Source organism: Hibiscus syriacus, unplaced genomic scaffold (genome assembly GCF_006381635.1).
Source record: "Hibiscus syriacus cultivar Baekdansim isolate YM2019G1 unplaced genomic scaffold, ASM638163v2 tig00111278_pilon, whole genome shotgun sequence".
Lineage (NCBI taxonomy): Eukaryota > Viridiplantae > Streptophyta > Magnoliopsida > Malvales > Malvaceae > Hibiscus > Hibiscus syriacus.
The window spans coordinates 319,644-335,751 of NW_024063045.1; the positions used below are offsets into that span (position 1 = coordinate 319,644).

Sequence of the window (16,108 nt, forward strand, 5' to 3'; positions counted from 1 at the left end):
GACAATTAGTTTTTAACGAAAAATGAAGTGTTTGGAACATATGAATAGTCGGGTGACCATTTTGTAACTTCTAATAGTCGAGGGACTGAACAAAGTAACGTCCTGTAGTCGAAAGACTATTTTGTAACGTTTAATAATCAATAGACTTAACAAAGCAATACCTTATAGTCGATGTATCATTTGTGTACTTTACCCATGATCTAAATTCAAAAATAATTTTAAAACCCAATGCTAATTATCTTGGCCTAATAATTATTATGTTAATGATGTAAGAAATGATTAAATCTAGGAATGGCAACGGGGCGGGTTTGGGGCGGGTTTTGCTTGCCCTATTCCCGTCCCTGAAATAAATCCCTGTCCCCGCCCCGATCCCCATCGAGTTTTTTATCGGGACATTCCGTCGGAGATTTTTTTTGCCATGTCCACGAACCCGACCCGAAATGTTATACTCGAACCCGACTCGATCCCGAGAAAAACCGTATTTTTCATTAAAAATAGAAAAATATAAAAAAATATAAAATATTATATATAATTAATATAAAAAATATTATATATTATATATATAATTAATATAAAAATATAAAATATTATATATATAATTAATAAAAAAATAAAAAAAATATTATATATATAATTGTGGCAGGGCGGAGATACCTTGCCCCGAACCCGAACCTGAAAAAATCTCCGAATTTTACCCCGATACTCGACCCGACCAGATATTATTCAAACCCGACCCGACCCAAACTTGACCGGGTTTCGAGTTTCCCCGTCGGATTCGGGTCATTCTGTCATCCCTAATTAAATCCAAAGAAGCAGGACTGACGTCACCACCAAACAGACATCACTTGAACAATGGCTGAGAGTTACAACAGTAATTTTAGTTACTACAAGTGTCGGTTACCTGTTTCCTTTTAATGTCCAAACTCCCATTCCCTCTTACCAATCTTGCAGGTGCGCTTTATCTGGCGGGTACGAATAAAATAAATAATAAAGTAATAAGCTAATTACTTCACTTGAAGAATTCGATTAAAAATTTTAAACTTTAAAGACTGAGATAAAATATAAAATATAGTTTAAGGACTTAAATTATAATTAACCTTAACAAGATCAAAGGAAAAATCAAAGAAAGCTGTACAAGGAAAAGCCCCCTCGAAACCGAACCGTGCGGTATTTTTGAGAGAGCGAAAGAAACAAATGCTTACAGTGAAGGAATCACTTCTTCTTCTTCTTCATCTTATCAAAATTCCTCTCTCGATTGAGCTCTTCCCGATCTTTCTAGAACATTCCTAGCATCTCTGGTGGAACCTTCCACATCTTTTGAATTTTTTTAGGTAAACTCGGTAAGTTATTACTGTACTACAAACCCCGTGCTCCCTACCTACACAAAATCCTGTTCCGATGGAGTTGTACGGTCTCTACCCGACTCTTAATGGGTCTCAACCCGGCTATCAACTCGAATGGAACCCCGCTGGACCCGAAACCGGCTTGGAAGGTATTTTTCGTTCATTTCAATGTGAACATATTTTCCGTTTTTATACTCGCATTTTGACGATGTTTCTTTTGTTAAGCTCATTCTAGGGTTTTTTTTAATAATGCGGAGGGTGAATTAGGGTTTTATTCGTGTTTATTTGTTTTATTTAATACAGAATCGATGCGGCAATTGTCGGTGACGGGCATCGAATCGTACCCGGAACGACCCGGGGTAGCTGACTGTGTCTACTACATGCGGACGGGGTATTGTGGATACGGTAATAGTTGTCGTTACAATCATCCTCGCGACCGAGCTGCGGTAACTTTCTCTATCATTTTGATTATGTCTGTGGGGTTTGGCTCAGCATCGGAATGTTATTGATTAATGTGTGGGTGTAGCTAAGTGAACTTAATATTTTGAATAGTGGAAGTGAAAAATGCGGTTGGAACACTGAACTTAACGGGTACGTTTTGATAATAGTAGTGCATAACTGAAGCAATCTGCTATAATCTATTATACCACAACATTGAAAGAAAACTCTTAAAGGGTATAGCAATCGTTATTAGTGATTATATATTTCTGATCATTTCATTCATATAATATATAATTGTTGCAGTGTTTCCTTCTAAATAGAAACTGGATGCTACAATTTAGAAGTTATGATTGACATCCCCTGTTCTGGGTTTAAATGGTTCTTGAGACCTGCAAATAAAGTCTCTGTATTTCTTTACCGACTTCCTTAACACTGGCCATTCTATCAGCCCTTGTCTTACGCTCTATTTAATACCAAACTATCAGATGCCTGTGCAAGTTGGTAGGCGTTAATTCCGTATATTTGGACCACAATTTTCTTTAGTCTGTAGCAAGTGAAGCAAGCAAAGAGGTTGTGCTACCTTTGGACCTACCTCAACTTAAAAACTGAACCTCAAATCGTATTTATTTATTGCCCAGGAAATATTATAATGTGATTTAAATAAGTTATTTTCCTGCTTCATTTATTGTTAAAAATGAATGGAGGATAGCTCTTGATAGAATTGGATCTTACTTTGGTCGTCTCATTAGCCTGTGGTATTAAACCGAGGCAGGATTTTTATGGTTTCCAGCTTCAAGTCTTTTGCGAGAGTTGAGTCCCTTATTTTAATTTGGTTGTGATGCCATTTAGGTTGAGGCTGCTGTAAGAGCCACAGGAGAGTACCCTGAACGACCAGAGGAACCCATATGTCAGGTATTAATTTATTGAAAAATACAAAGTTGTTTTTTTTCATGAGTCAGCTTCTTTGCTAATTAATGCTGCAAATACGTTTTGTTTCTGGTTTTTTTAACTTGTTCCTTTTTCTTTTGCATCTATGTAGTTTTATTTAAAAACTGGAACCTGTAAATATGGTGCATCCTGCAAGTTCCACCACCCAAAACATGGAGGTGGATCCTTAAGCCACGTTTCGTTAAATATATATGGATACCCATTACGACCGGTTTGGATGATCTCTTTTCTTGTTTTTCCCTCAATTTTTGTTTGTCTCTTTTGAGGATTCTTAAAACATCTAGACATCAATTTGATGTGCATCCATTTACAGGGTGAGAAAGAATGCTCCTATTATTTGAAAACGGGGCAGTGCATATTTGGTATTACTTGTAAATTCCATCATCCTCAACCTGCTGGCACATCAATGCCATCATCTGCACCTCAGTTTTATCAGCCAGTGCAGTCTCCTTCAGTCCCGATACCTGAACAGTATGGGGGAGCATCCACCAATGTGAGAGTGGCAAGGCCGCCACCTTTAGCGTGATCATACGTTCAAGGGGCTTATGGTCATGTACTGTTTTCACCAGGAGTAGTTCCTATTCAGGGTTGGAATCATTACTCGGTAGGATGATCAGCACAGTTGCATTTAAAGATAATGTCGACACTATATGACATTCCTGACTCTGTTTTCGGCTTACTTGGTGCAGGCACCTGTAAGCCCAGTGCTTTCTCCCGGTGCACAACCTGCTGTTGGAGCAACTTCTCCCTATGGACTAACGCAACTATCTTCTTCAACACCTTCGTTTGCAGGTCCTTATCCCTTATTAACCTCAAAAACCGACTTTTCAAGCAGTAACCAGAAGGAGCATACATTTCCACAGAGAACCGGTGAACCTGAATGCCAATACTATTTGAAGACCGGGGACTGTAAATTTGGATCATCTTGTAGGTATCATCATCCTAGAGACAGGGTTGTGCCACAGACAAATTGCATCCTCAGCCCAATGGGACTTCCTTTACGTCCAGTATGAATATTCTCATTACTTCATATATTTTCTCTTGTTTTCTTCTGTTTAAGGTGACACACTGCTAGTATAAATACTTTCATTTAGAGTGGGCTTTTAAGGGATCAATTCATGACTTCAAAATCTTGCATCATAAATTAGGTTTGTTTAGGCTAATATGTTTCAAGTACCTAAATCTTCTTTGATTGTCCTGTCAATCCGAAATTCTGTATTATCTGCCACTCAGAAGTTTTTGTTCCTTGGAGGGGAAAAAAGAGATGGCTTTTCTTCCCTATTCCATCTTAATCGATTTTTCCTTTTTCTTTTAGAGGAACTTTCTCGAATTAGTATTTTGTTTTTTCTTGAAAATAGACTAGGCTCGCATTGTTTTATTTGAGTTCAATGCTCAAGTGTGTGGTTGAGACATGAGAGGCATCATTAATCTATTGCTGAAAGGTTATATACCGTCCTCAGAACTAAGGAGTCAAATTATTTCCTTCTAGATTGTTTAGGTTGGTCAAAGCTTCATAATGAATATTGGGTACAGAGCAGTATAGTTTGAGGATAATATATGGTACGATTATGATTGACAATTTGATGTTAGTTGGGGATTGTCACGGCTCTTTATTTTCCTTGAAATACACAATCTGATTCTCTTTTCCTACACATTGTTGGATATGGTATAGGGATACGGAAACTAAGAAAAAATTGAGCATACCGATGTCAAACTCATGGTTGTATTTGACACTCGTCCCAGAGTCCGAATAACTTAGTCTGACTTTATAATATTCTTATTGTCAGAAGAGATGATCAAGAAGATTCCACCAATTTAAGGGTAGCATATTTTGTTTCAAATGAAGATTTATTAAAAAGGCATTGTACTCTTGCAAAATTCCCTATGCTTTAAATAACACAGTCAATGCTGGCTTTGATAGGCCTTCCTCTCAACGACTCTCATCAACTTAGCCTGATTGAGACCCAAGCATGCACGTATGTATGGATGTGAATGATTTTTATCTGTTTCCTTTACATTGATTGTAATATGAGTCTTGATTAGCTAGGACTGATCAATCATTTCTAGAATGGGATGACAGTAATTCATCAGCTTGTAATTTATATTTTAGCAACATATACTTTGGTCTTTCACTTTTGCAGGTAATGTTTGTTGTCTAGTAAATTGAAAAAGGATTTACGTTTTGCTGCAAAATTATTGTAGCTCTTCTTGAATTATTCTATTATTGTGAAAGCAATTCTAGCATGCTGATATACTTATCGAAGAAAAGACACTTCAAGTGGTAGTGTTTTAATGGATATTATGCTCTAAGATTACTACTCTTAATCATTTGCAAATTCTCATTATAGTTACTGCATCCCTTTAATTTCAGATCAACCAAAATCTGAGTAATCACATTTCTTTATCTCTTGTAGATTTATATAAACTGCGTTCATGTATTTGTCCATTGCAGCTTTCTCATTTTTTCAGATAAAGTTCTAATTCGATTCTTATTCCTTTAAACAGGGGGTGCAGCCTTGTGCTTTCTACTTGCAGAATGGACACTGCAAGTTTGGGTCCACGTGCAAATTTGATCATCCGATTGGAACAATGAGGAACAGTCCATAGCGCGGTCTCTCATTGACATGCCACACGAGTTTCCTGTCCAGTTGGGTCTTTACCGGCTACATTGGACCCTCTTCTATTTGCGCATGGGCTGATTTTAAAGTCTAAGAAGGATACTTATGCGAGTAGATTTCCTTCTTTTGCAAGCACATCTAATAGTTCAGTTGGTTTGATTTTCTTTTGCGGACAGTTCCTGTTCCCCTTTCAGATTTGCACCTTTCAAGCAGAGTCTGTTTCTTTAAGCAGTATCAGGAGCACAGGACAGGATTGTGAAGGTTGTTGCACGAATTGATGTAAAATAGCCATTCTTCATCATCTTGCTGATGTGGTTTCATCATCCACGATATAGTTTTTGTTAATAGACCGCCGCATATTATAGTCAGTCACACAAAGTTATATTTCTCAGCAGCAAGGGTTATCAACAAATCTGCCTGCCACACAAACGGCCTGTTCGTATTTTACGCCTAACATGTCTTTATTTACGGTCAATGTTGTCTCGAATAAGCTTTTGTAGCACACTGTGTATGAACTACTACCCGTCTCCTCCAAATAATCGAAACAGAGCCATTATATCCGGTTAGCCCATGACTGTGCTTTCAACTTTAAGCTTTGTATACTTTGTCCATTTGCAATGAAGAATTTGAAGAGGATATTCAGTTCCTTGTCCATGCCTTTTATCACTTGATTTTACAGATTACCCTCTCGATTTTACATAAATTGCCAAGTCTGCCTAAACTCGGGTGAATGTTGGATATTCATATTATACCACCGTGTCGATTTAACATCATATGGATGTTAAAGACTATATTTCTTAATGGAAAATACGAAGTTAAGGAAATCCATCTCTGAATTCAAGTAAGCATCTCGTTAATGGTATTATAAATGTCAATGAGTGATTATCTCATCGGTTTCGATATAAATTTAGTTGACGATTGTATAAGTTCAATAAGAAAAATCCAACTTATATCTTTGTTGTCAAAAGAGTTTCAATGAGGAGTTTAATAAATGCTTACGTATTATACAAATAGTTCCCTTTATTTTCTATCACTGATTTTGGTCACTGATTTAAAATTTAAGCTATTGATCCGTTTGATTTTAGTCTCTTAATCATTAACTCCCATAACTCGTTAACATTAATGGAAACCTGAGTTGACAACTAAAAAGTAAAAAACAATTCACGTGTTTTCTTCTTCCTCCCACCAACGAATCGATCACTGAAAAAGCATGCAAACACGAATTCCCACCATGGGAAAGCATGGTGCTGAATATTATGCAATATCCATTGGGAAAGCATATTGCTGAATATTATGCATTATCCATGGTGCTGGATATGATTATCCATGCAAATACGAATTCCCAACATGGGAAAGCATGCAGCCACTTGCTAGGTATTTTTTTCAAGCATTTGCATGCCTAAGCAATTAACATTTATCTAAATTCCTAATCCTAAAGAACAACTGCGCCGCAGCTGTTGAGACAACTTTTCATGTGTCATGATCGAGTATTACTAACCCACAAAATTAAACATCACTATTTGTCATCTCATATACTTCCTTGGCAGTTCTATCTCTTGTCATTGTAGATGTTCTTTTGTTTATTATAAACCTAAAGGTTCCAGATACTTAGAATGTTCTGACAGCTCTAAACGGTAATTTGTTCCCCCTCACATGCTCTTACAATTCAATAAGGCATGTAGTTTAGACGATAGTAATTAGTAATTACCCCACATCTCCATTTAGCCGTAGTTTCCTACTTGAAAAGAAGGATGAACTTGAGCTTAAAATTAGTCATAAAACGAACAAAATTGTAACACCCCAATTTAGGGGCTAAATTTAAGAAATTATAAAGTGGTGAATTTAATTGGTATTTTTGGAAGAAATTGGGGATTAAATTATAAAATCATAAAGTTGGCAGACCATTTTAAGAAGTGCAGGGAATACAGTGGCTAAACTATTAATTTAGCCAATTTTATATAGGAGAGAATTATAAACTATCCCCTGTCAATTTCCAGACATTTTTTCCAGTTTTCCTTTCCCCAACAACCCAACTTCCAACTTCGATCTACTCGCCGTCCGACCTCCGATCGACGAGCCGAAACCACCATCGTGTTCGTTGTCAACCGAGGAACAAAACCCTTCAAACCTTTCGTCGTGAATCGTCGCCGTTCGTCGTTAAGTTCAGTCGGTAATAACTCGATTTTAGTTGGTTTTTCATCGATTCGCGACGATCGGGTCATCCGTTTACGACACCTCCCACACCATCATGTTCGTTGCATCGTTCCGAGTCTGCCGGTGTCATCCTTGGTCTCCGTCGACGGCGGCGCGTGAGGAGGTGAAGCGGTCAAAGTTTTCGATTCGTTGAAATCGAGCTCTCCGCCGTTCAAAATTGTGAACCGAGCTTTGTAAGTATCTCGAAATCACTTAAAATAATTTTTAGGAATTTTCCGTGATTTTTAGGCAGCCGGAAGGGGCCCCACACGCCCCCACGCGCCGCCACTGCGCGTGGGGATGGTCCAAATGATCGGTTTGACCGGTTTTGGTGCATAGTTAACTGGTTTGACCGGTCATAACCCGACCCGTTTACCCGACCGTTGACCCGACCCGATCCGTTGACCCGACCCGTTGACCCGTTGACCGGCGTTGACCACAGTTGACCAAAACTTTGACCGGGCATTAAACGACCTTCGACTTCGACCGAGTATACCTATCCTGACATTTTTCGACGTTCCAAATCCGATTCCGCTGTTCTTTTTTCGAAATTCGAACCCGAAGGCCTCAAAATTACCAGTCAAACCCGTTGACTTTGATTTTGACAGAAAATTTCAAATTTCTGAAAAGTCATATTTTATACTTTCGACGTCATGAATCCGAATCCGAAGTCCGTTTCGCCAAATTCGAACCCGGTAAGCTGTTTTTCACTGATTTATCATCCGATTCGATCCGTTTTCAGAATTAAGCTCCGTTTTTGATATAATTTATGTTGATATGTATCTGAGGAATTATTGGAAGTTGAATTGAAGATCAAAGGCGTTCAAATGGAATTTTTATGGTCGATCAGTATTGCACGGAAATCGAGGTAATACTTTACTACCTCTTTATGCTTTATGGAACATGTTGATATTGATAAATGCATGAACAAGATAATGTTGGTCACTTTGGTGGAGTTGAATAATTTATACACTCGATATGATGTGGTAGAAATTCTGTAATTGATTACGGATCGAATGAAAAATATAAGAGATTGAGGAATTGTTAGATTAAATTACAAGTTTGTGATTAGTGATAAAGAAATCAGCCCTGTATCTGCAACTTATAATTTATTTCATCAAAGGTTAAATGTTAAAGGTACTTGGACGAGAAATTATGAGAATACTCCGGTAGGGTAAAATTACGAAAATACCCTTATGTTATAAAAAGACAAGATTTGAATATGGAAGTTAGATAAAAGGATTTTACAGACATATTGATCTGATAAAAATATTGATGTACATAGAAATGTTAGTTTTATTTGGAAATTATGGATAACCGGTTTTAATCCTATGAGAGTTTGTGAAGGATACTAGAATTTTGTTAAGAGAACCGTTTCAAGATCAGAGAGTGTTCAAGAAAGCAATTAATCATAGGATCTCTAAATTATATTATTTTCGTTAAGAGCTAATATCGAAATTATCTGGTTAAGAAATTACGGAAATACCCTTAAGAGGTAGAATAGTATGAGTTGACTCTGAATGAGAAAATACTTAGGGGATTCGTACTTAACTCGATTAAGTACGGATTTAATTGTTAAGATCCTGACTTAGTGCATGAAAATTCCTGATATTCCGTTTGTAAAATCTGAGAAGGCACTTGACCCAGAAATATCCGAGTTATGAGTAAATACCTGAAGAACAATTTGTCGGGGTTGTTCTGTTGTCAAAATTGTTCGAAAGGACTGAAATAAATGATAAGATTGAATTTAATAGTAAGATCAGACGGAAGGAAATGATTAAAGTACACTGAATCTGTACAATGACCAAAATACCCCTGTAATAGAAATGACCCAAGAATACCACCAAGCTCAAGAATGATTGGATATCATCGAGCTCTGAAATGAATGGAATAAAACTAAACACCAAAATTACCAAAATACCCTTATGGCCTATATTAAGTAAATGTCTTGGATTAATTAAGGAATCCAAATAAGCATAGGTGTTGGACTACCTTTAAAAGTTATGGAACACAACTTAAGTGAGTAGAGCAACCCTAAAGCTATGTCAATACCTGAACGACATAGATATTACTGGAATGCGTGTTCGTCTTTTTAAGTTTGGCTCGATGATAATTTTGGAAGTATTCAGCTCAACTCAACTCTAGATCATATTCAGTACTAAGAATTGGATATTTGTTCGATAAATCAACCACGAATACTGAACTGAACGGAAGTACAATATGTATCCGAAATTCAGAAAATGTCCGATTTACTCTGGAAAACTCTTAAGTAACCGGGACAGACTTGACTGTTAAATGAAATAAGTAACCTCAATGACTGATGATTAAATAAGTGATTTGGATGAGTCTGGAAACGTTAACGAACATACATAACGAAATGTTTTTTATGGGTCATGAACTATAAATCAAGCACGTCAGCATTTCATGATATTGTGGAAGCGTGAAAATGAAATAAAGAGCATTGGAATATCTATGGATAAGAATGTTAGGTATAAAATAAATAAATACCCTGGAAGGACAAAGAATTGACCAGTCGATGAGCATTAGTTATGGGAATTATTCATATCGAGTAACTCGTTAATCTGATCAAATGACAAAGATTGTAAATTTTCTGAATCGTTGTTCTCCCTTATCAACTCAAATTAGTTATGTTATATCTGAAAATATAAGTAGCTCAGATGTAAAGGATTCTGAATACCCTTTTGATTATGTAGAGCTTCCAAAAAAAATGTATGAATAAGATATGATCTCGATAAGTCTCAATCTGAATAACTTATGATTCCATCAGTTATTGAACTCTTCCAATAGTGATTATAAATCCCAACATTCTATAGGTATATTGAAGATCCGTGTTTCTCTGCCTGATAAGATTATTCTGTACTTATGAATAATATCTGTAAACTCTGGTGTGTTCCCTACCCACATGAATATTTTATCTGATTTTCGATTTGAATTCTGATCTGATACTTGACATGGATTCTGATCTGATATCTGACATGGATTCTGATCTGATACTTGACTTGGATTCTGATCTGATACTTGACCTAGATTTTGATACGATACTTGACATGAATTATGTTTTGATTTTTGATATATCCGTTTACGGACGGAACATGTTTTATTTGGGGGTATTGTTGGAGGTTACTATTTATGCATGTTCCTCGGCTTTATGCTCGGGGCCTTACTTGGTGTATTGGTGGGTGTATGGTTCTGGGGAACCTACACATTATGGTGTGTTGGTGGGTGTATGGTTCTGGGAAACCTACACATTATGGTGTGTTCGGTTGGAGGGATTACTATGGTTTTTGATAAATGTTTTATGGGAGGGTGTTGTTGGAGGAAGTTATCGTTACCGTTACTGCAGGCTCCTCTGCTTTGTGTTCAGGGCCTTACTTGGTGTGTTGGTGGTGTATGGTTCTGTGGAACCTACACATTATGGTGTGTTTGGTTGGATGGATTAATATGGTTTTTGAATAAAAATATGTTTTGAATTGCCACTGTTTTAAAAGAAAAGATATGTATCTTTTCACAGGTTTTGCGGGAACACACTAGATAACATATTCTGATCTCCTGAACTCAGTCATCCGAAATATTTGTCTGAACTGAAAGCTCATTGTCCGTTACCATCTGAAATATCAGTAGGATCTCTGCTCAGCATAAAAATCTATAAATGTTTGGAAATAATAAGAATATGTATGTTTATCTGTATCTGCATGTTCTTCAGCATCATCTGGTAGTTCTGTATTACTGAGCTTTTCAAAGCTCACTCTATTACTCATCTTTTCAGGTTAAAAGAATTATACCAGTGCATCTATCGACTTCAGTAAGGGAGTTCTTCCGGCGTTCTTGCAGAGTATGGTACATGTGATTAGGGGGCATGTAATTGTATTTTGATTTATATACGAGTCTGGAAATCTGTTTTATTTTTAAATAGCGACAACTGATTTTATTAGTTTACATGTGCTGATAAAAAGTTTTAAATTTTCCGCTATTTTTAAAGTGGGTCGCTCCGGTGGCCCAAATGTGACACCCCATATCGGATATGGTTACCCTTATCGGTCTGTGGGGGTTACAAAAATGGTTCATAAGTTTGAGTTTGCCTCAATATCTGTAAACAACATCTCGGCGTTTACTAAGCTCTTTTCAGTTTCATTCCAGAATTCACTTAAGAATGTGCCTGCTGTATCTTAAAGCTTCATCGAGAGAATCAAGCTCCCACTCGATAACCATCTTTGTACAACTTTGTCCATGCCTTCATCACATATGAGTCATTAATTGCAACATCACATATTCCTCTGCCTTTTCAATAAAACCTAGAACACACTTTAACCTACATGGAATTGAGAAAACAAGGACAATAATGGGAGTTTAGAACCCACTTGCAAAATTTTCTATAATATATAATTCTATACGTGGTTTACCTGTATCCGGAAGATGAAAGCACCCAGAACTCCAACGAGAATGACTTGTTTACCGGCAGGGAGTATAGGGACACGTTTTCAAGAAGAACAAGAAGAAGCGTGTATTTTTTTAATCTTTTAATTATCACATAACACTTTCGTTAAAGGATTAACGGGGCTGATAACGTAAGGGACCAAAATCACTCTTTTTTTAAACCAATGAACCAAAATGATTTTTTTAACCGATAACCAAAATCAATTAGACCTAAAACATAAGGGACCATGTATATATTTTACTCATTAAAAAAGAATAAGAGAAGGTGCGGGGAATAAAAAACCAATGGCTCTCGCATGCAATTAATACAAGCACTCTATATACTATATCAACTACGCACTCATGATATATTTTAAGTAAAACTACTTGAATGTCCACATAACTATGAGGTTAGTATCGATATGACTATCATTTTCAAAATTTTATCAACATGACCATTTAACTCTTTAATTGGTTTCAAATAAGTCATACCATATGAGCTACGCACCTATGATATCTTTTAGGGTAAACTACTTGAATGGCCACCTAACTATGATGTTAGTGTCGATATGACCATCACTTTCAAAAATTTATCAATATGACCACTTAACTGTTTAATTGGTTTCAAACAAGTCATACCATATTTTTAGTCATATTTTTAATTTAATTTAAAAAAGTAATCATCCAATCAGGATGTACCACATGTCAACTAATTATTGTAACACATTTCACTAGTAAATTAAGTTTTCCACAAATAATAATATACATCTTTTTGGCTCTCTAGGGACTGAACTAAGGACCTCAAGTACATGTAGGCATGCCTTTACCACTAGGCTGAAACCAACATTTGGTTTTACATTGTACAATGTTTTATTTATTTATTTTAAATTATGACATAAAAAGGAAATAATATGGAATTGATAGGATCTGAAATTAAGACCAACTTGAAATGAAAGCATTTTAACAACCAAGACAAATCACATACTTGAGTAACATTTACAAGATTATATATATATCCTTAATATATGTTAATGATAGAAATAAGTCATTTAAAAAATATAATAAATAAATTATATGTCATATATATATATATATATATATATATATATATATATATATATTAAATTTTAGATAATACAAAGATTAAAACTAAAAAGTTTAGTTTTTTTAAATTTTTAAATGATTATATATGAATTTTATTTAAAATATAATTATATTAAAAAATTATTTAGAGAATCCAAAGTTACAAAATTAAATTAAATCATAAAAATAAATTTATAATTCAAATTTTATTTTTTAAAAGATTATTTCACATTTACTTTAAATTTATAATCATTTAAAAGTAATTGTGAAAAAATTAATTTAATTTAAAAATATAAAAATCTTAAGCTCATTTTCATTTTTAAACCTTACATTAACTATAATTATATATATATATATATATATATATATATATATATATATATATATATATATATATATATATATATATATTTATTAGATTTTTTTATTTCCTTTTTATGTTATAATTTAAAATAGATAAATAAAATATTGTACAAGCTACAAAAAAATGATAGCTTTAGCCCAGTGGTAGAGGCATACAATCATACACTTTGGGTTCAATTGCCTCGGCCAGCATAACGTCCTTCAAACTTGTGGTGACAAATTAAATGAATCAAATATTAAAATTAATTTTCGGTTCGATTCCCCCAGGCAACATGATGTTTCCTCTTATTTGTTTTCCCTTTAAACTGATGATGACAAATTAATTGAATTAAATATTAAAATTAATAAAAAAAAAATCTCTTTAATCAGATGGTGACACATATCATTAGTGAAATGTGTCAGAATAATCGGTTGACATGTGACACCTCTTGATTGGATAGTTAATTTTCTGAATTAAATTAAAAATAAAATAAAATAAATAAAATATATAAAAACTGAAGATCAAATGTATAATTATACCAATTTTATTAATTGTCATGTTAACACTTCCCTCAAATATTAACTAGGTGGCTTGTTTAAGACCAATTAAAAAAGTCAAGTGGTCATATTGATAAAATTTTAAAAATTGTCCTCATATCGACACCTATCCCATAGTTAGGTAGTTATTCAAGTAGTTTACCCTATCTTTTATACACATTATCAACTAAAATAATAATAAATGATTTTAATAGATAAATATAATTAAAAAGTAAAAAAATAATAAATATATTTATTTTATTAGAACAAAACAAGATACTGGAGGATGAAGAAATTGTTGAAGGAAAACTTAAAGAAAGAAACGAGTCTTGCACGGATCATCATTGTTTACTATAACTTGAGATTGCCGTACAAATTAAAGAATAAGTTGAGGTAGGAAGAATTCAACACTATGCATTTCACATGTGAAGCGAGCTGTCACGAAATTGGGCCTTTTCCCCACACTTTGGGCTATTTTGGCTATGTTGGGCCACATTTGGTCTTGGAGGTTGATAGAATAGTGTAGATTATTCTAGAACACTCAAGACTTGTACATATTCTAGAAGCATTCTAGAGTCTTCCATGTTAGGTAGGAAATAATGGAGAATTCTAGAGAATCTCTCCCTACCGTAGGATCAAATCAATCTCCACCGTCCATTGAGGAGGTGGGATGCTATAAATAGGTGTAGAATCCTCATTTGTAAATCATCCAAGAGTTGTAAGCATTCAAGCATTCAACAAGCTTTCTCTCTAAGTTCTTTCCTTTCTTCTTTGTTTCCTTGCCAATCCTTTCTCTAGCACGAGTTCGAGTGAGGCTGACTTAGCTATCGCGAGGGGCGAAAAAGGAGCTAAGGCCGCACGAGGCTTATTGAGCGATTAAGTCCGTGACAGTTGGTATCAGAGCCAGGTTAAGGCGTCAATATCGTGCACGTGTATTGTAGGAATGGCCGGAAATTCGAACGAGTCGACTGTTGCTGAGGAACGTGGAAGAGAAGCTGCACCCAACAACAAGAATAAGAAGAGGGATCAAAGTAAGGCCCGCGAGAGCGCTTCCATAGAACCGATGGTGGCAGAGTTTGGCGAGAAGCTTGAGAGGGTCCAGCACGACTTCAAGACGTTGGAGGACCATGTCTTGGAGCAAGTTGACACACTCAAAGGAAATGCCGAAGAGACCAACAACGAGGTGGAAGCTCGGTTCATACAACTAGAGGATATGATCCAAGCCGTCCGTGAAAGCATCGAGGGGATGCGGGAGGACTTGACGCTCTGCAAGAGAGCCGCCGTTAGCGGGAGCGCTAACCATGTCTCCACCCCGAGGGTCGAGTGCCCCAAGCCGCAAGGGTTCAATGGGGCAAGAGACGCCAAGGAAGTCGAAAACTACCTATGGCGGATGGAGCAATACTTCGAAGGAATCGGCCTTAACGACGAGGCCGCCAAGGTAAAGACCGCTGCCTTATATCTTTCCGATACTGCTATGTTATGGTGGCGTAGGAAACATGCCGACATTGAGCGAGGAGCTTGTCGGGTAGATACGTGGGATGAGTTCAAGAAAGAACTCAAGAAGCACTTTTATCCCGAGAATGTGGTCTACGAGGCTCGCAAGAAATTACGAGAGTTGAAGCAACGGGGTATTATGCGGGACTATGTGAAAGAGTTCACAACTCTTATGCTTCAAATTCCCATATGTCCGAAGAAGATCTCTTGTTCTACTTCATTGACGGACTACAGGATGGGCCAAGCAAGAGATGCACCGTCGGACATTAAAACGGTTGATGAGCCATTGCCATCGCCGAGTCACTCGTCGACTTCCAACCCTACTCCCACACCAATGCAACGAAAAATAAAGATAAGTATCCAGCCAAAGGTGGGGGAGAACGGCGGAGAATTACCAAGGCAACCGAGACCGAGATCACCGAAGGCCACAAGCTAAAGAGGGAGATCGTGATCGACGTCCGGGCGAAGGACTATGAAGAGAAGAAAAAGGCCTTCGTTCCCAAAGGAGGATGTTTCTTGTGTAAAGGACCGCATCCGATGAGTAGCTGTCCCAAACTTGGTTCATTGTCTGCCATCGTCGATCGTCAAGACACAGAGTCTCAAGCCGAGATGGGGTCACTCCAAGTTCTAAACGCCTTGAAGGCCAAGCCATTGACACCAACATCGAGTAATGGG

At 36.4% G+C, this 16,108-nt stretch overlaps 1 pseudogene; it reads left to right on the forward strand.

Annotated features, from left to right (window-relative positions):
• Window positions 1–1,145: 1,145 nt before the first annotated feature.
• Window positions 1,146–5,916, forward strand: LOC120157902 (annotated as a pseudogene).
• The last annotated feature ends 10,192 nt before the right edge of the window (window positions 5,917–16,108 follow it).